The sequence below is a fragment of the Balearica regulorum genome, chromosome 3 (assembly GCF_011004875.1).
Source record: "Balearica regulorum gibbericeps isolate bBalReg1 chromosome 3, bBalReg1.pri, whole genome shotgun sequence".
Taxonomy (NCBI): domain Eukaryota; kingdom Metazoa; phylum Chordata; class Aves; order Gruiformes; family Gruidae; genus Balearica; species Balearica regulorum.
In genome coordinates, this window is record NC_046186.1 from 11,591,791 (window position 1) to 11,614,578 (window position 22,788).

At 40.0% G+C, this 22,788-nt stretch overlaps 1 long non-coding RNA gene across 2 annotated transcripts in view; it reads left to right on the forward strand.

Annotated features, from left to right (window-relative positions):
* Positions 1-1,819: 1,819 nt before the first annotated feature.
* LOC142601432 (uncharacterized) overlaps positions 1,820-22,788 on the forward strand; it is a 64,925-nt gene continuing 43,956 nt past the window's right edge. Inside the window, exon 1 of one of the 2 annotated variants that reach the window (XR_012834988.1) lies at positions 1,820-1,885. This is a non-coding gene — a long non-coding RNA (uncharacterized LOC142601432). Of the gene's footprint in view, positions 1,886-20,749; positions 20,832-22,788 lie in introns of those variants that run through there. The other variant, XR_012834987.1, reaches the window with a different exon arrangement.

Here is a 22,788-nt window from a genome sequence, read left to right on the forward strand (position 1 = left end):
GAAGCATAAATCAATTTCCATGGTTATGTTTACAGAATTTATGTCCTCAGGGGTATATTTAAATTCTGTATGTGAGCAAGAGGTGCAATGTTAGTAATGAGTTCTTCCAATGGACAGTATGCCAGTGGAGTCTTAATAAGGTTCTGAGTTCCTGAGTATTGATCATGAGGTCAAAGATAAACTTTTTTCTTATTATCACTTCTCTACATTAGAAATGTTTTCTGAAGCCAAAAAAGTTGCCTCAAGATCGCATCAATGGAAATAAAATTGGAATGTTGAGCATGGTACAGAGTCTTTCTCATCACATTGTGTGGATACATAATGGAATACATTTTTGGGTTGAATTATTTTGCTGAACTCTTGGTCCAGCAAGGCTCACTGCGGGAAAGAATGTGCTGGCTTAAATGACAGCTACATCAACCAGTGCTGATGTGGTACCTACTGTCCCTGACCGAGATGGAGTAGCAGCACCCATGAAATGCATTACACTAGCTCAGGAGAGAAGATACATCTGTTAAGTTTCCAACACTTTTCCCTCAGTTAAGTTGCCTCACCAGAAAAATGGTACTGAGGCAAGAATCAGGAATTTGGTTTTTGCTTTGTTAGATCAAGTCTGATAATAACCCATTTCTTGAAGAACATTTAGCAGAGAAACTTCAGCAGACATGAGTCAAAGGCTATAAGTTGGGAGATATATTTCTAATTGTTACAGATGAAGTTTAGAGTTGTCAGGGAGAAGCAAACCTGCTTCCAATAGCAGGCTTACAGGTCACTCAAAATAATCCATAGCTATTTTAGGCCTCAGCAAGAAAGATAAATCTGGGGTTTTTTCAGAAGTAAATTTAGTATAGAATATTTTCAATAAAATTTGCATTCTCAAAAGAGTTGTACCGTATGACTGGCAGCCTCTGTGACTGCAGATTAGGGAGCTGCCTACCATTAGTCATCAGACAAAAGGTGTGGAAGTTGCTTATCCAAGGAGATAAAACTCTATTCCCTCTCACACAGAACAGAGGGAGATATCGAAAACCATGACAGAGTGACTGTGAAGGAGCTCAAACCTGTTTCCAGCTCGTTAAAAAATATTTCATCTCCTTATTTGTTTATAGATGCCCAATTATGCTAACATTGGATTTGCCTGGGCTTTTCGTAATGAGTCTCCTATTGGATTCCTTATTTGTGTATCCTTAGTTGAGGTGCTTACATTAGGAGAGCCTGTGTCCTAACAGACCATACTTTCACAACGTTTTCCTCTTGTTTGGGTGTTCTCTAAACACAGAACAAATACCTTGAAAAAGCATCAGCTATAGCCTTGAGAAAGGTCCTCGTGATCCTGTGACAGCTAGTGCGCCTTGCTGCTGCTGCAGATACGGATTTCCATAGGAAGTAAAAGAGGGTGCTCTTATACAGGTGTATGGACTCAGGTATCTTCCAAGGGCCACAGTGTAACCATAGTAATACAACAAGGTTCAAAAGCTGAACCACAACATGAATAAAATATACGACCAAACCCTCACATTTTGCGTACAAAAAGAAGTGTTTGTATGACAGGCAGTTTTCAGGGTGCAATAGTCTCTGCTTCTGCATCCTCAGAGGTGTCAGTAGAGGTGCACATCTGCACCTGTGCAAGGAATTAGATGTCTGGGAGCTAACATCTCCAAACTCGTCATGCACAGTAAGCTTGTGTTCAGCAGTGTGAACATGAACAGATGACTTCTGTGCTCAGTTTGCATTTGATTTGTGATGGGATTTCCCCCAGCTCTGGCTTCTAAATGGGTGCCTCTCTTGCAGGCTCAGCCTCACTGTCTCTTCAGTTTACCACACTCAGTCTGATCAGCATCAGGTGCTTCAGAGGGAGATGCCTAAAACCCCACAGTTAGCAGAGGTAAGGTATTTATCACATGGGACAGTTTCTTAATCTCAAATAGCTGGAGATTAAATACTGAGAGGTAAGGTTGTATCACCTTAGCAATGTGCTCCTCAGCTTTAGCTGTTATAACTGTGGTTATTTTTGTTAACTTTCTGAGCATCTAAGCCATCTTTCCTGGGACATTAGATGACACCAGTAACATGTATTGCAACAAAACCCATTGCCTTTTTTCAGTGTTGAGATGATCATTTTCCCTATTCCTCTTTTGCTGCAAGCACCAGGAAGCAAAAGTTTGCTCTTGCAGTCTGTTCACATCGTAGTGGAAAATCTGAACTCTTCTCCCTTAATTCTAGGTAGGATAAAACTTGCTCTGATGGGACATTGTGTGTTTCCAATACTTATTCTGCTGTCACTGCTGAGATGGTGCTAGCACAGAGCTCCTTTCTGGAAAGAAGACCTCTTTCCTTTCACAGGGAACAATTTTCTGCTCCATTGCTTATTTTTATTTACCACACTTTCAGCTGTTAAGTAGCAATAATGTATTAATGCAGTACTTTGGATTTTACAAGGAAAATTAACATTAGTCATATTTTCTTCCTCAAACATAAACAGTCTCAGGCACAAAGATGAAATATGCTTAGTTTCAGCTCACTCCACAAAGCTAATGAAGATAGTAAGGAACCTGTACCAGTGTACACCAGGTGGAGTGATTTGGTTCTTGGTTTTTTTTTACTATTTGTTGGGTCATAGCATGTCCTATTAAAATGGAATGAAGTGGCAAATGCTTTACAAAAATAAGATCATCACTCTACTTTTAGGTAATAAAGAGCATGTATTTGGGGGCATTGATTTAATAAGTTCTATCTCTCATCTTTCATATGCGGTAGGAGCATGACGTGTTTTTGATGGAAATACAACTGTGACCACAGTCTGTATTTGTATCATGTCACCTAGGAGGTGTAATTGTGGATTGGCAGCCCAGCATGTTGGATGCAGTAGAAACACACAGCAGAAGAAATGCTGCATGTCTCAGAGAGTTTACTGTCTAGGTGTTGCACAAGAGATGGTAGATAGATACAAAGAGAAAGGTGGGAGGTTGTGGAAAGCCAGGACAGTGTTGCCAATGGGCAGCCTGGCGCACTGCTCTGATCTACCAAGGTCAGCCAGAAACTTTGTTGGTGCAGTAGTCAGTCATGAAGATATGGGATTGAAAGGTTTTGTGAATAAGGATTCGTTGAAACTGGTCCTGGTGGGTGGTTTAAAAAAAGGTTCTATGTGGATGTGTTATTTGACCTTGCAGCAAGGTCTGTAGGTCAGAAAGGTCTGTAGATACGACGTTTTCTTTTTCCAAGTTCTGTCCCTTTTCAAAAACGAAGAACTTTGAGCAGAGTCAGTTGTTGCTGATTCCAACTAGAGTTTATATGAGAAATGTATTTGTGCTTTTAAACACAATTTTGAATTCTGATACTTGCATAGCAAAAAGAACAGCACTGAAACTAGGAATGCAACAAAATGTTTGGCAAGGGCTTCACAAAAGCTTAGTTTATCCATTAAAATCTGAAACTGTAGTAAAACTGAAATTAAAAAAAAATCACCATTTCTGCATTTTTTATTGTTCTACTACTGAAAATTGGCAGTAGTAATTCACTTCTGTCATTTCTCAGTTTTTAGCCTCTTGGGTCTTGTTAATGGATTTTGGTTTAAGCAGAAGGAATCAAAGTAGATGTACATTAAGTTGCAGCAGGCATTTCAGCACAGTGATCATACGTCAGTTGTCATACTTGGTCTCCTTTCCTTTGCTTCCTCTTTTGGCATGAGATATTTGCTATTCAACTAACTTGCATTTGTTCTCAGTGCTACTGTTTTGCACAGGATTGATGATTTTCACCTTGGACCCCAGGGTTAGGCTGTCTCCCTGCCTACTGTACTCATACACATATAGGCAAAAAAACACTGCCAAAGGGCCAGTGAGTAAAAATTTCAAGGGCACAGCAGTACTCCAAGTTTGTAAGTCCTACTTTTGGAAGCATTCCTGGCTCTTTCGAGTTTATTAGCTGGGCTGTGATCACAGTGTAGGTACTTGCCCCTGCCCTCACTGTATTTGAAGCCAGGCAGTGGCAGTGAGGGCACCAGCGATGCATGCAGAATGAAGCCCTGGCAGTCGGTAGGGTGGGTACACCAACGTGAAGCTGGTATGAAGGGGTCCTGGGCCACTGGCATCCTCACCCTTCATGTGCAGAGTACTTCAAAGGTGGGTTGCAGTGAAGCCAGACTTCTTTGGTGCCTGTGTCACTACTGAGAACATCCCTTGAAGAGCCATGACAGCTTGTATTCCAGACTGCAATAGAAAATTAAATCAAACATTCTTTCTTTAAATATATTCCACAAACTTTCTCCAAGCCTTCTTCTTTGACCCTCCATGTTCTAGTCACTTGAGTGGTACCGCTTTTTGGTCCTTTTTATAGTATTTCTGTGGTGGTTCGCCCCCCCCCCCCCCCCCCCTTCAGTTTCTGCTCACAGGACTCATTATTTCACTGACAAGACATTTTTTTCTCAAAAATGTAAGTGAATCTTCTCTGTTTCTTGTGAGCTATGTATGGATGCCATGTTCTGGGGTGAGTGCTGCGCAGGTATGGCAGTAGGATGGCCCCACGCTGGTTGCTGTGCAGTGGCCGTAGCTCCACCATAAAACCACCTCTGGGCTCAGACGTGATTAAGAAATGAGAAGGCCTGTTTCTACATCAGAGCACCAAATGCTGCTAATATAAAATGAAAGTAGAAGTGAAAAGAAACAAGCCATGTAAGTATGGGAATATAGTTAATTCATTATGGCAGGTCTATAGCTTGGCTCTAATCCCTCTTTTGGAAATCAAAACCAGACTGCTGGAACTCACCTGCCAGACTCAATCTGTTTCATAATTACCTGTGGGTTGCTATTTTTGTTTACCTTAATAGCACAGTAAATACTGCTTCTGCCTTTGTTTATGACCTATTTAAGTGATGCGAATATCTTGAAGAAATTCTGTTTTTAATAGTGCCCCAGTGACTACCTTCTTTCACCTCCCAAAATAGAAGCCTCCAGCATGAGCTATATTAGAGGGGAAGGAGATTTTAGTATGCTGCCAAGCCTGATGTTTATAATGATCTTCAATTTTTAGTTGCTGCAAGTGATTAGAAAACATGGGGGATTTTCTTTTAAGTACCAAGCCCATTTCTCTAAGAAAAGGTCCAGCAGTCAGATGTGTTACTAGTAAAATCTTGAAGTCTGATTATCCTGGCTCCTTTCTAGATAGCTGAGGTTGGGGAAAGGGGCAAAGGGCTCTTCCCCTCCCTGGCAATCCTGCAAAAAGGAGGTGTGTGAGGTAGGAGCAAACTAATTCTTACACTAGTAGAAGTGCCTGCATTGTATGTATGTGCTTAAAGGTTAGAATTGGCTCCATATCCTCCCATTACATACTGTGAATCCCAGGAGGATTTTATCGCTTGTTGCAGAGAGAAATTAATCCATCTCCTGGGCTCAGAGATGTGTGTCACAATACTACAGCGTGTAGGCAGTAACACAGTAGAGAGAAATACACTGCTTTGCCCAGCATTTGGTTGCAGACGATGCTCACATCCTCCTGCTCTCTTTTTCACCTGAGTACCTTTGAGAGCCAACATGATTTTCATGTGTTTTCCTGTTGTGACCAAGGAGATCTATCGGGTCACACAATTGCCCCAGACTGACTTTGATGCCCTCTGTCAATGATTTGGTGAAATGAACCCGTCTACAAGAGAAGAAAGGGGACTTGTGAGAGGTTTGGGCTACAGGTGACTTGAGAAAAATCCAGGTTATGGCAACTAAAAAAAAAAAAAAAAAAAAGAAGCATTTATGTGCAAGGGACATTGTGAAACTTCTCATCATAGCTGCTTTTGTATCTGTGTTGGATGAGGTAATTACGAGCCTAGCCCAAAACACTTCGCATGCTAAAATAGCTCTTTTCCCTTTGGAAAATCTTACCGAAATGCTACCATCTGTAAACAAAGTAAAATAACCCAAATTGCAGCTCTGAGAGCCTATTATCTTGGGATTTGGTCACTTCAGGTCACACAAAGATCTACGTTACGTCTTGGTTAAGGTGATGTAACCATCACTATAGTATTTAAGTGCCTTCCAAGTAAAGCAATACTAATAAGCTAATAATAGGGTTTTATAGAGTCTCTACCACTTCTCCGTTTTGGGGGGTGGTAGTGTTAAAACAGACGTTTTCCTGAGAGAATCAGAAAGCTGGAATGATTTCTTTTGTCCTATTTAACAGTTGCGTTTTCTGAAGGTGGACTTTTAGTGACTTTCATTTTGCAAAAAAACTTCGCAATTGCTGTTTATGAAAATAAGGAGCTGAAGAGCCCTTAATGTTTTATAATAACAGGATACTTCGCTGAGTGGCCAAATTAAGGCTGGGTTTCAAAGTCTGATTTTGAAATCATTACCTTTACGCTGTTGTATGCTTTTAAATGAGTCATGCCTGAAAAGTAGTTAATATCCAATGGTACTCTGATAATGTACAAACCCTTGAGTTTCAGTTCAGTGCGTAACTGGTGTATTTTTCTCATAAAGAAACAAAATCACACTTGGAAACTGCACTGTCCATCTCTACATGCAGAAAGTAATAGGAATTTCCACCAGTCCTAAATGGAATGAAGGCTTCTTTGAAGCCAAAGGGAAAACTTTACAGTCTAACATTTTAATGGGTTGTACCAATTTGCGTTTTATGAAATCTGATCATCTTGTTCTATGTTTTTAACTTTATAGCTAAACTCCTTTAATTTGGACTTTGGAATCAGCAAGGATATAATCAATTTTATTAATGTCTCAATTTTAAAAAGCTTGTAAAGATTATATTTGAACCTGCAATTGAAAATTATCAACTTTTTTCCTTCCTTTTAAAACAAATTTGAGAGTGCCATCATTGATATGTGAAATTTTACAGAGAAGGGATAGTTGAAAACATATGAAATGTAGCACTTGCAGACAACTGGTATCCTTTCTTGAAGTCTTATCTGGCAAGATATCAGAACTGAATGTTATAAAACGCTATTTTATTTATGAATCTGTTAGGAATCGTGACTCCTATAACTGATCTAGTAAGAAAAAAGAACAATTAAAATACAAGATCGTTATTTACTGCTGGTGGAAAGATTGACATCAATAAAATGGGAAGAACTGTAGGGAAAAAACATATATGCGTGATCAAAATTAATTAAAAATAAAATCAATGTCCTTCAATCCTAATTATCTTCACTATGTCTCTTACCTCTGGCAGATTTTCTCAGTGTTGGAAGCTGTAACGATAGAATTTTTCACTTCTTAAGAGGAGTGATAAATCTGAAATCAACAACTGTTAGTATGATTGGTAGGTTGCTGGAAGAAAATGCTTTTTGTGCAGCATCTTGTCCAAGATTCAATCAGGCTTCAAACCAAAGCATTCCAGTCAGACAGTTCTCATGGATTTTCAGTAATGAGCAAGATGGGGTGGGTGGGGAAATATTTACCAGTGTCTCTAAGGTTCTTGAACTTCATGTTCCTTTGCATAGTTGATTTACTAATCTCAATTATTACAGTTGGGATTTTCAGTAGATGGCTTCTTTGCCCATATATAGTCCATGCAACTTGTGGCAGGGCACGGCTTGAAAAGGCAAGCTCTGCTTTTCCCACTTGATTACTTGTGTCAAGTTACAGATCGATGAAAGATGAACAAACTATTCATGATGAGGGGACAGGCTCTGAAAATGTTCAGTCATTCTAGCTCCAGTGACTTCAGGCCTTAGGGAGTTCAGATGCGTGCATAGACAGACACACAAGCTAGTGACCAAGGGCAAAGACAGATGTTTCAATTCCCATGGTGTGAAAATTAACCTTGGGCACATTTCTGGAAGATACGGTTTTATTTCACAATAATGACAGAGTAATGGAAGTCCATGAATCTTTCTATGACTAACTGTGAATTTATTGTCCTTCTCCATGACTTAACATTGAAATAAATGTAATCAAAGAACATTTTCTCTTCAGCTAATATTCAATAGTTCATCTTCATTTGGATATGCCCATTTTGACATTTGATTTTAGGCTGATATTCTAAATGAGAAAATGAAATAACAACCAAAAAAACCCCAACAACAACAACAACAACAAAAAAAACACAACAAAAAGACCAACCCAGATGAGACGGGGGGGGTTAATTTCAAGGTGTAGTTTTGTCAGTGCTGACCATTTCCACAGAGCCACGCTTCCCTCCTTCTGTTAATGATCAGGACTCAATGTCTGCCCTAGACCCTTCAATCATTTTCTGGCCAGGTAATATACGATTATATACCCTCCTGTTGCATGGGTCATAGTCTTCTAAAATGATTTCTGGGATGAAGCAGCACAATTTACACTAAAATGTGCAAACCAACTGCAGTTCTTACAACCCAGGGAGAAAAAGGCAGTTTGCTAGAAAACAACATGGAAAAGAAGAATGAAACCTGTCAGCCTTTACATTTGTTATCCATATTCACATATCCATAACCTCAAATTCTTCATCAATTCATCTCTTCCCATTTAATTTGTCTACTCACACTCCGGGAAATATGTTGCTACTGAGAGCTCTGCAAAAATCATTGCTATTAACCATTAGTTAAAAAAAAAATCTGTTGAAAAATCTTCCCATAAGACTGAAAATTTATGTTGTACAAGTCTGTGGCAACAGAAAGTGAATATTAACTATTTTTTCTTTTCTTTTCTTTGGCTAGTACTAGATGTTCTGTTTAAATGCCTGAAACGTCTAAAGCGCAGCACTGAAAGAACAGCTGTTTTATAAAGTATTTAACTTGTGTTCTTACATCTTTGACAAGTATTACATTCAAAATATTTGTTTATAGAAGACTGTACAGTATGAATATTCAAATATATAACAGCTTATCTTCTCGTAGAAAGGTCAGCCCAGCTGAAAAGGCTCCAGGAAAGAGCAACTGATGTATGGGAAACTGATTTATATCCACTAAGGGGCTGCTAACTTTGCATATTGATTGTATTAAAATCATGAACCATGGTGTAAAATGAGAGTAATTCAGTTTAAGAGAGGAGACCTGTTTTAGATTAAACAATGAGGACATGAGGATTAAACTCCAGTATGTATCTAGCATCCTATGAATACTGCCATTGCAACAGTTTCCTACTAATTCTCTGTTAAATGTCTGTGTTTCAAATGCAGTTTGTATTTTAAAATGTAAAATGCACAGTCATTTCATGCGTTTTAAGTCTGGCACGTAACAATGTCTTGGTGAATCAGAGCTTGGTTATTTTGTCTTCTTTACATATATTCTGGTTTATTATGTTTGGGTCTTAGAGAAATGTTCAACTAACAGGATTTTAGGAGAAAAAAAATGCATGGAAATTTTTGTGAAGACAGCTGTTTATTTATTTCTCTTTTTTAAGAGGGGAAAAACCCCTGTATATTTTGAAGGCTTGTGCTTTGCAATATAAGGAGCTCATCTGAAAGACAAAGCACCTCTTATGCCCAGGAGAGCAGAGGGGAAGGGAAAGGCTGGGACTCCCAAATCCCTGCGGCTTCTCACTGCTCTCAGGGAGCAGCAGACATGTCAGAGCCCAGTATGGTCAGAGCACACGTGGACATCTCCAGCACCCTGCATCAAGGAAGCAAGATGAGCCCCACAATGCCGTTGCTGCCATTCTCCATCATGTGCCAAGCATTGGTGAGAAAAAGGGGAGCTAAAAGTCATACCACACTTCATCTCTGGCTTTACATCCTGTACAAACATGTCATTTAGCCTGTATTTTGGCTCTATAAAATAAACAAATCTGTGCTGCAGAAATGTCAGTTAAATAACTTTTAGTGCTTTTAGTGGGCTTCGCATGCGAGACACTGGATCTGTATTGATTTACACCAGCTGATGAGCTGGCACAGTGTGTATTCTCTGCAGCTTTTATGAGATAATTAATGAATAATTTAAAATTGCAGTGCTTTGTATGGTGGTTGTGCCTCACAGAGGGAATGACTGCTATCACTGTGTTGAGTGAGATGTTTCGATGGCTCTTTACTTTGCTTGCAAAATTCTGAAATGCTCCTTGGAAGAAATCCAAACAAACCCAAAGTGCGGTAACTTCTGGTCAGATTCCCACCCAATTCCAGTATTTCAGATCTGAAAGCTTTCAACATTTTTATGTTTCAAGGCAATTAATATTCCCTCATCAGCTCTTCAAGTTGACATATGTAATGTCACCAGCATCAGGCATCCTCCTCCTCTCAGTTGCTGCTTTTCTTTTTAACTTTTCCAGCGCAGGCAAGTCCACATGCTGAACTCTATTTGGGATAGTAAAAGCCTTACCTTGTTTAGATGGCTTGTTCCCTTTTTTTCCTAGCAGGATGAATGGAGAATTTTGGACAGAGCATATCCCTGGCCTTAGGCTGACCCCACCAAGGGACCAGCTGTAAGACACTCCACTATTGCCGTGAGCAGATTTTGATACACCACTGAGCATCCCTGGAATCCAGCCTTCACCCCCAGAATTCATGCTCTGGCATAAATAATTTCTGACAGCAATTGTAATGCAACTGTAATGATGGTGAGAGATGCCAGTTTGACAGATCTGGAGAGCTGCAGCCCGTGAGCCTCATTCTTCTGTTTCATGAGGACACAAAGCAGGAATTTGATCCCATCCCTATCTGCAACATCTGCATACACAGACTTCTCCCCGAGCTGGAGAGATCAGCTCTGGACTCAGCCAGATAGTTTTCAAGCAGGGTAAATATAGCCTTTGGAGGAAGTTTTCCTGTGTAGGGAAGCCAAGGTTGCCTCTTTACAACTGGTTTCCACAGTTCAAACACCAGTTTTCTCTGTTACATAAATTATTTTACTAGAACACTTTAATATCCAGTAATATTTTATTAAGTGAATCATGCAGCTGACAGAAAGTTTTTGTGCTAAAGAAGTATACAGCTGTAAGGTTGAAGGGAATATCAACGGGTGATGTTTTCTGAAGCTCTCTCTTCTGGATTCTTTCTGCTATCCTTCCAAAGTTGGGCATGGGATTTAAGATGTGGCCTTGTCAATTCTGAGAAGGGCTGAAAAAATAGTCCATTTCTTTTATGGAACAATCCTCTTAGTATAGCCCAGAATGATAATTGTTTCTTCTGCAAAACACCATGTTTGACTCATCATGAGCTCGAGATCTGCAGTAATTCTGAGATCTTTCCTGCTGAACTGTTGCCCAGCCACAAATATTCTCCACTTCGTATCTGTGCATTTCAGTTCTTCCAAACTGGAATTCATCTCACCTTACTAAAGCCACTCAAAAGCTAAGCATTTTGTCTATGCAGTTCCCTGGACTTCATCTAGTTGCAATGCAGAGACACAGGTGTCTCTAGAAGGCAATTCACCCTAACTGTCTGAGATGCCTGGATTTCACATGAACTGTTGCAACTTGTCTTTCAAGAATTTCATCCTGTTTGGATTGTTTCTTTGCTCTCACAAGATCACATTGAATTCTGAGCTTGTAGCCCAAGTGCTTGTCAGCATTTTCACCTTCGTGTCATACATGTCGGATACAAAGATCCCATTTATAGTACCTGCCTTTAAGTGGTCCCCTTTATTCATAGGCATGCTTAAAATAGTTTCCAATCAGCTGTATAGGATCTTATGGGTGTTTTACCTAAACTCTACTTCCCTAGTTTGTTTATAAGAGGTAATGCCAGTGTTAGGACATATTGCAGGGACTACTTCTGCAATCCCTGTATCCAGGAGGCTGAAAATCATGTCTGAAGAGGAAATGTGGTGAGCTTCATGTGATTTCTTTTTTATACACCTACAGAATTCCCCTTTTAATATTTTAATTCTTTTCTCTATGTATTTAAATTATTTTGAATAATGATTGAAAATTAGGCTCCCTAGTCTTCTAGCTCCTTCTTTAAAATATGGTAAGACTGACTTTTCTGAAATTCATGCAGTCATCCATGAATCCTCAAAAATAATCACGATGGGTTCAGGTTGCTCTAGCTAAGATCTTCGTGGTGAACTTGATGGTATGCAATTTCTTTCATTCATTAAACATATTTTTCCCCTTACTGATCTCTCAGGTTTTTTTTTAAAAAGTTGTAAGCATCTGATTAAGTATGTGATTAATGCTGATGTAATTAAAAATTATTGCAAACAGTCAAACAACTAAGAGTCATCTTCTTTCTCTGTGGAATTTTCTTCTTTGTAAGGAGTGAACCCCTGTCTTCCTTTCATTTCTAATGTGTGGATGGATTTTGTTGTTGTTTCCTCTATATTCTTGCCATAGCTTTCCTAGTTTTATCCACGTGCTTTTGGTTCTCATCTTTAGTTACCTTTCCTAGCTCTCAGTTTTTATGATGCCTTTTCAACTTTCACATCCTTAAGGAGTTGCTATTGGAGCCATGTCAGCCTTTTGCTCTAATTTTGAACTCTTCCCCCTTTTCAGGTTGTCTCATTTAAAAACACCCCCTCTCTTGTCTTTGTTTTCCTGTTCCTTTTACACAGAAGATCTTCCACTTCCTTGAGTTTTTGTGTAACACATGATCCCTATTGTGCTATTGTCTATTCTCCCTATTAAAGAATACTCCATGATTTCTGGTGTGATCTTCTCAGTCATAACCTAAAATAACCTCTCCTTTTCTGCTACCTTTTGCTTTCTGAAGTAACAAATTGTGCTCCAAGTATGCTGCAAATATATAACCCCATCCCAACTGACAGTTAGTGAAATAAAGTCACTGATCTCCAGCAGATTCTGCTCTTTGAATATTTCAGAAGTTTGCCGTCACAAAGTATCGTTCACTTCTTCCTTCTTACTACGTATTTATAGTATGTTGCAGTGTTGACATCCCCCTTTCCTGTTGCCCTTCTTTTCACCATGAAATACAAGAGATATTCAGATCTGTTTCTTGCCTTCTCCTGGATTTCAGAGCAAATATATTTGTTTGTTCTTTCAGTACAAAGGAATTTCCCTAATTTTAAAATATTTTTTTCATAAGCTTCTGTATCAGTATTCAGATCCTGCAATTTAGCATACTGTTTCTTGTGATGCATCTTTGCAATGTCATTTTCTGTTAGAAATCTTCAAGAGGTCACTTAATTTTATTCTTCTCAAGGAGCATCCTGCAAATATAAAACACTTCTGGGACCAACCTTTAATTTCCTTGGGAACTACTCAACTCACCATACATGAAACATAGAGCTGTCACTTTATCCAGGAAGACGACAATATATGTTTCTCTTTTTATAAAGTATAACCTCTGTTACCTACCTTTTTCCTGATCCACATCTTTCCCCTCCTCTATCCCACTACAAATAGCATGTACTCAATGCTAGTAGATTCTTTATGTTACTCTAGAGGTAGTTGCTTGGTGCCTATAGCATGAATTAGGGCAAATTTAAAATGGAAGGCAGAATTTTATAAGCACTACAAAAATTCAAGGATATTTAATTGTAAAACTTTTATTTTTCTAGGGGTTTTTTCAGTGGTATTAGGGTATGTCCACCACTAATTTTCCTTCCATAACTTTCATTCTGGATTCTATCCTCATGTTCCACCCTACTGTGGAATACTGTATGCTTTGTAAAACCTTTTTTGCCTGTTGCTAAGTATAAAGGATGCACAATGTTGAACAGTTGTAAAATAAGTTAGTTTTACATACGCATTTCTGCAGAAATAAATCAGTCACTAGAGAATCATTCTCTTGGAAACCAAACAATGCGGGTGAATAAAGAGGTTTGGGAGTAGGGATAATCAGCCATGGCTACATCTGCACAGCAAGGACCAACAATAGTCTATCCCAGAGCATTGCATAATACAACAAAAGTCTCCCCCTTAACCTTGAATCTGTATTTGTTTGAGCGAGGTCCATGTTTTGTTCATTGCTCCCAAACACACAAGTGTCAGTTTATGAAAAAAAAAAAAAAGAAAAAAGGTCAAGCTGAGTCCAGCTGACCCCTTTCTTGTTTCCCCTCACACTCCACTTTATTTTTTAAAAAAGCTCAGCATGTTACAAACAAGTCATATGTGAAAACAATCTGGACATGAGCAGATAGAGGATGCAGCATGATCTTTGAGCCATTTAATCTTCCATTGTTGTTCCCATGAGACCAGACTCCAGCTACAACGTCATAATTAAATAAAGAATTATGAAATACCCCCTGCCTCTGCTGGAATATTCCCTCTGTCCTGTAGACCACTCCTGTGAATATTGGTCAGACAGCACTGAATATCCATGAGAAACTTTGCCAGCACTTCTGACATTGGAGCTCAGATTTTATTTTCTGCTGTGCTGAACAATTTGTTTGCTATTTACGACTCTCTTGTCCTGTTCTTTGCTCCATCTTTGTGCCTTTTTCCACGGACATAAAAGGAATGGATATTGGTGAAGTAGTGCACCCCTCTTTGCTACCTGCCATGGTTGATATAATCAATTTCTGGCTCTCCTGTCTTCACAGAATGTGTCCACAAGGCTGAAGGAGGCTTGAGTCGTCTTGTGCTCTTGTCACAGCAAGTTGGGTAGGTCATTACCTAGTCAGCTACTCCTCCTGATGCAGAACAGATGTTAGGGCTGCTTTATTTCTTGCCTGTTTAAAATATTTTTTTGTAGGACCAGAGGACCAGGGGCGTAGCCTCTAGTCATATCTTCTTATCTCATGTTTTGTGCTGGACCCAGAGATCTTGTCCTGCCTCTCAGAAAGGTACATTTATGTATTTATGCCAGAGGACAGCAACTTTGTGTGAGACTGACCATCTTTGACCTCTACTTAAACCAAGTAAAGTGAAGCTGTAAATGAGAATTATCTCAGAGGGAAATGAAAACTGGGGTGGGGTTTTTTGGGTTTTGGTTTGGTCTGGGTTGGGTTTTTTTTGTTTGTTGGTTGGTTGGTTGGTTTTGGTGGGTTTTTTATTATGGCTATTACCACTATAGTAAAAGAGAAGGCAACATCCATTGGGATTTTACTTGTATATGAAATGAATTAACAAACAAGGTAAATATACTGACTTGTGGTGAATACAATGATGACATGTAATGGAAAACTATCAAGCTCTGGAGGTTCAGTCTGTATCAATTCTTAGCACCAATGGTAGGTTTGAGGTCCAATAGAAGCGATATTCTGTATGTACATATCCAGTAGGATATAAGGATGTAGGATAATTGTTCATATATAGGATATGACATCCTTTGGGTGGATTATACATATATGCCTATGTATTTAAGTCCTCTTTCCTGATTTAAGAAGAGAGGATTGCTTTGTCTGTGGTATCTAGAATGGAACAGTCTGGGGCATTAAAACACAACAGAGAGAACAGACTCTTGTGAAAGCCACAGAATTATTGAATGTTTTTGCTATGCCTGGTACAGAAAGTAACACTTGCTTAATTTTCCTTCTATAAAAATTACAAACTTTCTTTGAAATAATTCAGAGAACCACAAAAGTTTGAAATTGAGGCTGCTTCATTTAGTTCTATTTTTATTTGATTAAACTTTATTTTAATTAGAAACTTTGCATTTCTAAAAATAAATAAGAGGACCTAGACGCTTTCTTTCCCCCCCAAATGTACTCTCTCCTTTCTTTGCCAGATCACATATAACAGCTGCAGATTTTATAATGTTATCTAAATATTCAGACTGGCTATAAAAGATTAAATATAAAATTCCAGTGCATAGAACAACTGGTATAAAGAACAACAAAATTGAATTGACTAAAGACTGTTCATTTAATCTACCTTTGTTAATTGAAACCTTCATCAGGGAACAGAAAGAATCTGTTTTTCTTGCAAGGTGTTGTGGTGGTGGTAGTAGTTCTGGAGAAAAAGTACAATGCAAGCAGAATTCCCTCTGGAGATATCTGGCTTGAGAAGAAGTCAAAACTATAATTTTACTTTAGCTCATGGCTCCCCCTTAAGTAGGTTGGGAGTTAGGGAATTCTGTAAGAAAGGAAAACCTGGAGAACATTTACTGTTTTGTTCCAACTCTGCAGTCCCAGCGGACTCAGCTCTGTGCCAACACCATAACAGATAAGACAGTGGGAAGAGGGAGCCAAGAGTGAATAAGCTCACGGCGTGGGGATACTGCACTAAAGAAGATACATTTTGCAACACGCACTGCTCTGCCCTTTTTGCATCTATGCTACATTTAACGGCACATGATCTGTTTTCAAGATAGTTTCCTTCTGGAAGTCTTTCTTGCAGCCTGGTCCTGGGAGGTGTTAAGTGCCTTGAACTTCCCCTGACGTCAGCGGGGGCCGAGCACGCAGCACCTGGGACGGGGCCCGCTGCCCTCCCCGGTCGCCATCCCAGCTGCTCCAATGACATCTAGACACTTGCAGGAGCTGGCCCGTACTTTACACCCAGCGTACGTGCCTCTAATTGTTGGTGCTCTCTGCTTATGGTTGTAAACTCTTCTGTATCACAACTGCTGAGTCGTGCAAATGTTATATATCTGTGGCTCCAGCAAATGCTATTTATCTGTGGCTCCCATTAAAATCCACATGGTCTACCACCTGTGGAATTGAAATGCAGTTGCTGGGCTTGCTGGAGTCTCCCATGGGCAAGCCATTGCACGTGCCATCCATGCTGTGCACTAAGTACAGCAAGGGGATGAAATGGACTTTTTACACTGCCTGTACCGAGTGCTAAACTAACTGAAGGACGAATGACATTCATTTTGAATGCTTCCTTCATGCCTTGCTGCCTGTTCTCCCTTCAGCATAGCCATGCTCCTTGTTTCTCCTCTGTCCCTGAATTCCGTGCTTAGGGCTTGAAGCCCTAAGCTGCTTGAAACCATAAAAGAGTGGAGATGGCATTTTTAAAACCTGTTGGGAAGGTGAAAAGCAGTTCCTCCATGAGAAAGTCCAAATAGGCAGAGATGTCTCCAAGGGAAAGAACAAGTTTCCAGCATCTTCTGGAAAAGTGAAAAGTTTGCTGGATAGCCAAGGCCTTATTTGCATTTCTTTTACATAACAGTCTGAAACTTTTTTTGTTCCAGTATGATTTTATGGATAGCACATCTGAATGTAACTTTTCAAAATGCCTGGGCAAGAGACTCTTGCAGGGTGAGGGACTGTCAGAAAAGAGACAGAGCAGAAGGATGGGAGGAAAGAAGGCGTGGGAGGATGCTCCCTTTAGTGGAGAGGAGTGAGTGTGTCACTGTGTTACAGGCTCCCAACTGCATTGCCCAGGTGCTACCAAAGTGTCAGAGGGGACGAGAGGTGACCTGAGGAGTCCTGTTCAGGAGCCGAGGCATGAACCTCCATATGCAACCAGTATAGGGGGACTTTCAGTCTCTGCTGAAACTATTGCCATCTGTTCTTATTCCTGACTGGTCCTGTTGAGCTACATCTCTGTCTGAAAAGCTGCTAAACCCTCAGCAGCCCAGTGATGGCAGGAAATGGAGCTGCTCTGTTTTCTCGGTCCTTGCTTATGTCTCCTGTCTGGTGATTTCAGCTAGGCTTAGTAGTAAAAATCATGGAAATTGTATGTCCCTGAATGTCTCCAAGCTTGGACACTGAGCTGGAAGTGATACAACAAGGAAGGTAGAATCATGACTTCCTCAGTAGCCAGTCCTAGCTACAAGAGAAGGAAAGGCTCAGAGTCGTTGCCAGAGCATCCTGAAAGATGAGAGTTTTTTCAACTGTTAATTATTCAGCTTTTCCAAGCTAGTGTTATGCTTCTCTTCATTGCCCTGCTTCCCCAAGAAAGTCCTGTTTGTTTAAAAATATCGCTTATGAGTGGGGAAGCATTGCTTTTTCTCAAGTATCCAGATGGTGCAGTTTAGGTCATGTCGACCAGACGCAGAGATTCCAGGACTAGCAAAGACCTGAGCAGTGAATCCACATGTTCCAGCCCATCAGCTGAATGGGGACTTACAAGCTGGAGTCTGGAAGGAGTTTAATCATGTTCACTTGGGGCTGCATTTGAGCTCTTTAATCTCTCTGCTAGACCTGCATTACTTGGGCACAGTTCTGCACAAGAAGAGTATGCTGCACCTGGAGCAAAACCAGTTTGTGTCTGGTTGTGTGTCTCTTCACTACCCACCTGCCCACTCATGATTCTGGCATCAGCATGAATCGAACAAGTTGGGTCTACCTACTTCTGCTACTGCCCTTCATTTCCTAGGTTTCTGGGGATGTAGCTGGATCTGTAGATATTAAAGACTTCATTAGTGGATACCCTGGTTATTGATTACAGACTTTTGTGTGTGTGTGTGTGTGTGTTTGACATCTGTCTTACAGAAGTCTTAAGATCTCTTCTACATTCCACTTCTCCCCTTTCTTCTCTACTCGGTGTTTAGCACCTTCCTTCATCTCATGTTCTAACTCCACCTTCCCTTCAAATATTCTTTCCTTCTCTCCTACCTGCCAAATTGAGTAAGTTTTGATACTGACAATGCAAGTGCTTGCATTTGGGCTTCTTTTGTAGTTAATGGAAGGAAACTAGCATTCAGAGCATGTGATTCATCATACCTACCTTCAGCTGTTTGCGTTAGGGTGAGACTAGTGGTACCCCAGAAGTATATACATTTGCTCAGATGAATCACAACCCTATTGCCTAATTCTACCTCCTTTGCCTTCACTGGAACTTTGCATTTCTGGCTACCCATTTCTCCATATCTCTCACTGTTGCATAACCTCCTGAATCTATTACTAACTTCTTCAAAGTCCATCTGCTCCTCAGACCTTCTCTACAGTTTACCCATAGCCCATTGTTTATTCTTACTTTTCCATTTTCCTCTGCACTTAGCTTTTGAGTTAACTTTTGAGGAGTTGATAGCTTCCTTTGATATATGCTACTCCTTGTCTTCTATCACTTTCCTCTTGGTTCTCTTCCAGCTTCATAACTCTTTTTCTCTAATCTTATCATTTCTCTTGAAACTCTTCAGAAGACATGGTCAAATTCTTACCTTCCTCTTGCTCTTTTCCTTTTTCCTTTCATTTGAAAACATCATTTGACCCCAGAGATGTATCAAAACACTATCATTAGAGCTTTCAAAGTTGTCCCTATGTTGAGGCTCCACATCCTGTGATTCAATCTGTCGTCTCATTTACCACTACTGCCTTAGTCAGGGGATTGTCCATCACCTCAAGCACAACTTGCTGTGTCAACCTTCACTTCATTGCCACTGACAGCAAATCATATTTTCTGCCGCTCAGATCTCTCCTCCATGCTTCAGCTGAGCATTTCTGCTTCTTCCTCCACAACATTTGCCAAATCTACTCTCCAGTCAGTGTATTAACAGTGCAGCGTGTTAACGAGATATACTAGCTGTCATGATGAAATGTGTCAGTTAACTGATGATGTAGAAAACATGATATATGGAAAGGTCATAGAATCCAAATGCAGTAACACAGATCCCAAAAGTTTTCTGTGGTACCTAGGTAGGGAAGCAGCTTGCTGAATGTACCTGCTCAAGAGGATTCAATTTGTTAATTTACTTACATCTGTAAGAAACATTCATATTTTTATGGAGTTAGAGCCTACACTATGCTGCTTATATCATAGACTTGGATGTTCACAGCAATATTTATACTAAATGTGTGAATTTTAGATGGAGTTTGGGACTCCATCATTTTTCAAGGATTTGTCATATGAACCTGCTGACAACTGTAACTGCTATTCTTCTTCAGCATCCCTCAGCAAAATCCATGTGGAATTTCCTGGGATGATGTGCATCACACACCTCTCTCTGCTAAAGATTGACATCTGTGGCAGTCAGTACACATGTAAGTTTCTTAAACTAATGGCAAAAGAATCCATATACAAGTCAGTCTGAAGCCCAAAAGCATATAGCTCTAAAATGGTGTTTCTTTACTGGAAAAAAGTAACAATTTTATGTTCCAAAGTTGTTCCAATCCTGGATAAAATGAGATTTTTTTTTTCCTAGTCATTTAGCTTGTCCCTTTATATAGTTACTTATATATTTTTCCTTCCTGTGCTCTTCTCTCTCTCTCTCTCTCCCCCCCCAGCTGAGCTCAATGATACTTCACTCATTTTAAAAAAGTGAGCATTCGTTTTTGTTGGCATATGATGATCAAGTGGACACATTTCAACAGAACTCAGATCTGAGGTCAGTATTGAATGTAACACATTTAGATGATTATTAACAGCACACTCAGATTCTCCAAAAGTGGGAGTGGGAAGAGGAGATGGGTCTCATGACTTTCAAATAGATGCCAGCATATCCATACTCCATCACCCCCAGGTGTCAAATCACATGCCCTGCAGCAGCATCGGGTAGAAAAAGAAATTTCTAAACCTCTCCGAACATCAAATAAGTTTATGTTCAGGTTCCCGATTTGAGCAAAGATTCAAGGAGCTTTTATTTTATCTGAACTTTTTTCACCAGGCCTTGAAATACTAGTTTTTGTTTTGCTTGAGAAGGAAAAAATTCTTAGCATGCATGTGACTCAGAAGAAAACCTGTTTGTCTTCTGCAATAAGTAAACGATGAATCATTGGTGGTTTACCACATTTATTTCACTGCACATGAGATGTGTCGTGCAGTTAAATTTGGTATGTCTTACTACCTCAAGGCCAGATTCTGCAGCCCTTGCTTGCACTGCTGTCTGCAGAGAAGCCATCTGCAGAGAAGTCTGACTGAAGTGCTAGGGAGACAAAGCCAGTGGGTTCATTCCTATGCCACAGGGCAGGGATGCTGAATTCGTCCCTCCAGGAAGAACAGCTTTCAATTAACAGTACAATCCAACAGCTTCAAGAAAGGTCTGGCTGGAAATAGGAGTATATTTCAGAAACTGGGATAAACTAACATCGCAGTGCTCCTCCCTAAGGGAGAGGAGACTGAGAACAAATAGACTGAGAAAGTCTATACGTTTCAGGACGCAGTAATCCAGTTGTAATTAGCTGGTCTCAGCGAGGATCTCTGGCCATCCTTCAGCGCGGCGGCTGCAGAGGGCTACCCTGGATCACCGTAAGCCACCTATTCCTCCTCCTGGGGTCACACCTGCAGCTGTTAACTTTAGATGCTTCCTCTTCATTTTAAGAAAGGCTGTTTAAAGTGCTCGTACTTTGATATACTGTAGGGAACAGGCCTATATTGGCAAAAGATGGACGAGATGACTTCATAGTCCCTTTCTATCACAGATTCCTGCAATTTCTTCTCTGTATTTTCCTGTTAACCCTGCCAGTGCCAATTGCGTGACACAAGTAGCAGCCCACAAATCAATCATTAATACAAGCTTGACACTTGTATAACATGTACCAGAAAATCTCAGAGCCTTTTCTTTCCTAACTAATGAAAAATAAAATAAGAGAGTAGTCTGTTCAGAAAAAAAATGCCATTTGTATTTTGATATAGTGGCAGATATTAAAAGCTTCCAGTAGGCAGGAATCCGGGCATGCAGATTTGGTGAATGACTCATATTGTGCTCAGGCAATGGACAAATGAAGTTGGATGTACAAAGTATCAAACCGTGTTGTGATTCATCCCTTGAAATGAAACTCAGAGCATTCAGGAAAATGCAATATCTAGCTAATTTTTACACTTTATACTTCTTTTGTGACTAACAAGGCCTAAAACACTGAAAGAACAGCTTTGATAATTCTGATACTGTATATGCTTAGAAAGAAAACTTCATCAGAAATATTCTTGTAGACAGGTCAGGGTCAGAATCCATGCTTTGGAGTGTTTAACCTAATGAAATTGATGACTTCTGGATTCAGCTGTTACTTCAGTAATGAGAATGATGAAGCTGATGAAGGATAAACTGAGTAGAATATTTTTTCAAGCAACTGATAAATGGAAAAGAGATTTTATACTGTTAAAATAATGATAATAAAGAACATGAAAATCATTGGTATCTGGTTGCTAATCATTATGCCATATGCTAGCAAGCCTTCAGAGTTTATGTATTTGCTTCAAAATGTTTTACCTGGATAAATGTATTTAAAGGTTTAATGTATAAGATTTAGTGCCCTACAAATCTTCACAGCAGCTGACAGCTTCCTTGCTGTTCGAAGAGATGAGCTTGGAAGATGGAAAATAAAGGTCTCCCTAGGGAGAGCAGATGGGGTGAGAATGATGAGGGAAAGGGATTTATCATGAGATGATTTGAGCTGAGATTTAGAGTGAAAATTACCAAACAAGATAGGGACTTACAGATGTCACTTCTACAAACTGGGACAATCAATAAGGACTTAAACTCCAGATTCTATCAAGGAAGAAGGAAAACTGATGTCTTGGCTATAGAAAAGTGGTCTGGAATTTAACTTGCTTTACCATGCATACAAATGTAGTTTGTTTGGGAAGTGTGTGAGGGGCTGGGTGGGAGGAGGTAAGGAACTGCAATGCTCTGAGAAACCTGAAAAAGTATGAGTGCAAGCTCTGTGTCTTTCAGAAAAACTCATCTGAAGAGGAGCTGAAACACAAAACACTCTTCAGACCACTTTCTGATCTTTCCTTAGGGCTGTATTTTGGGCTCAGGGAACATCTCCATATATGCTAGCAATCAAGTAGTCACGGCTGCAGCGCTGGTTTCTCTCATGGTTAATCTGCTCCCTTACCCCCAGCTCTAGCTCTACAGTGAAGTCATTATGCTAAACCTCTGACATTCCAATAACATCCATAGCAACAGAGCATGATGTCCTAAACACAGGATTAGGTGCTTAAGCAGAACCTGTGTAAAAGAGGAAATCGAGTTGTGAGGGCGAAGGCTGTCAGCTGGACACACGCGACACACCTGCCTGCCCTGCTCCAGGGAGGGAAGAGCAAAGCTGTGGTAGTAAAAGCTGGTGAACTGAGAGCCAAGCTGGTGATTCAGTTTGTGGCCCTCCAGGGAGGCATTGCTGGAGCCTTGTTATCCTTCACCACTGAAGGCAATTTTTGTCTGGCTTCCTTCTGCCAAAGCGCTGCATACTTGAGCTGCCTG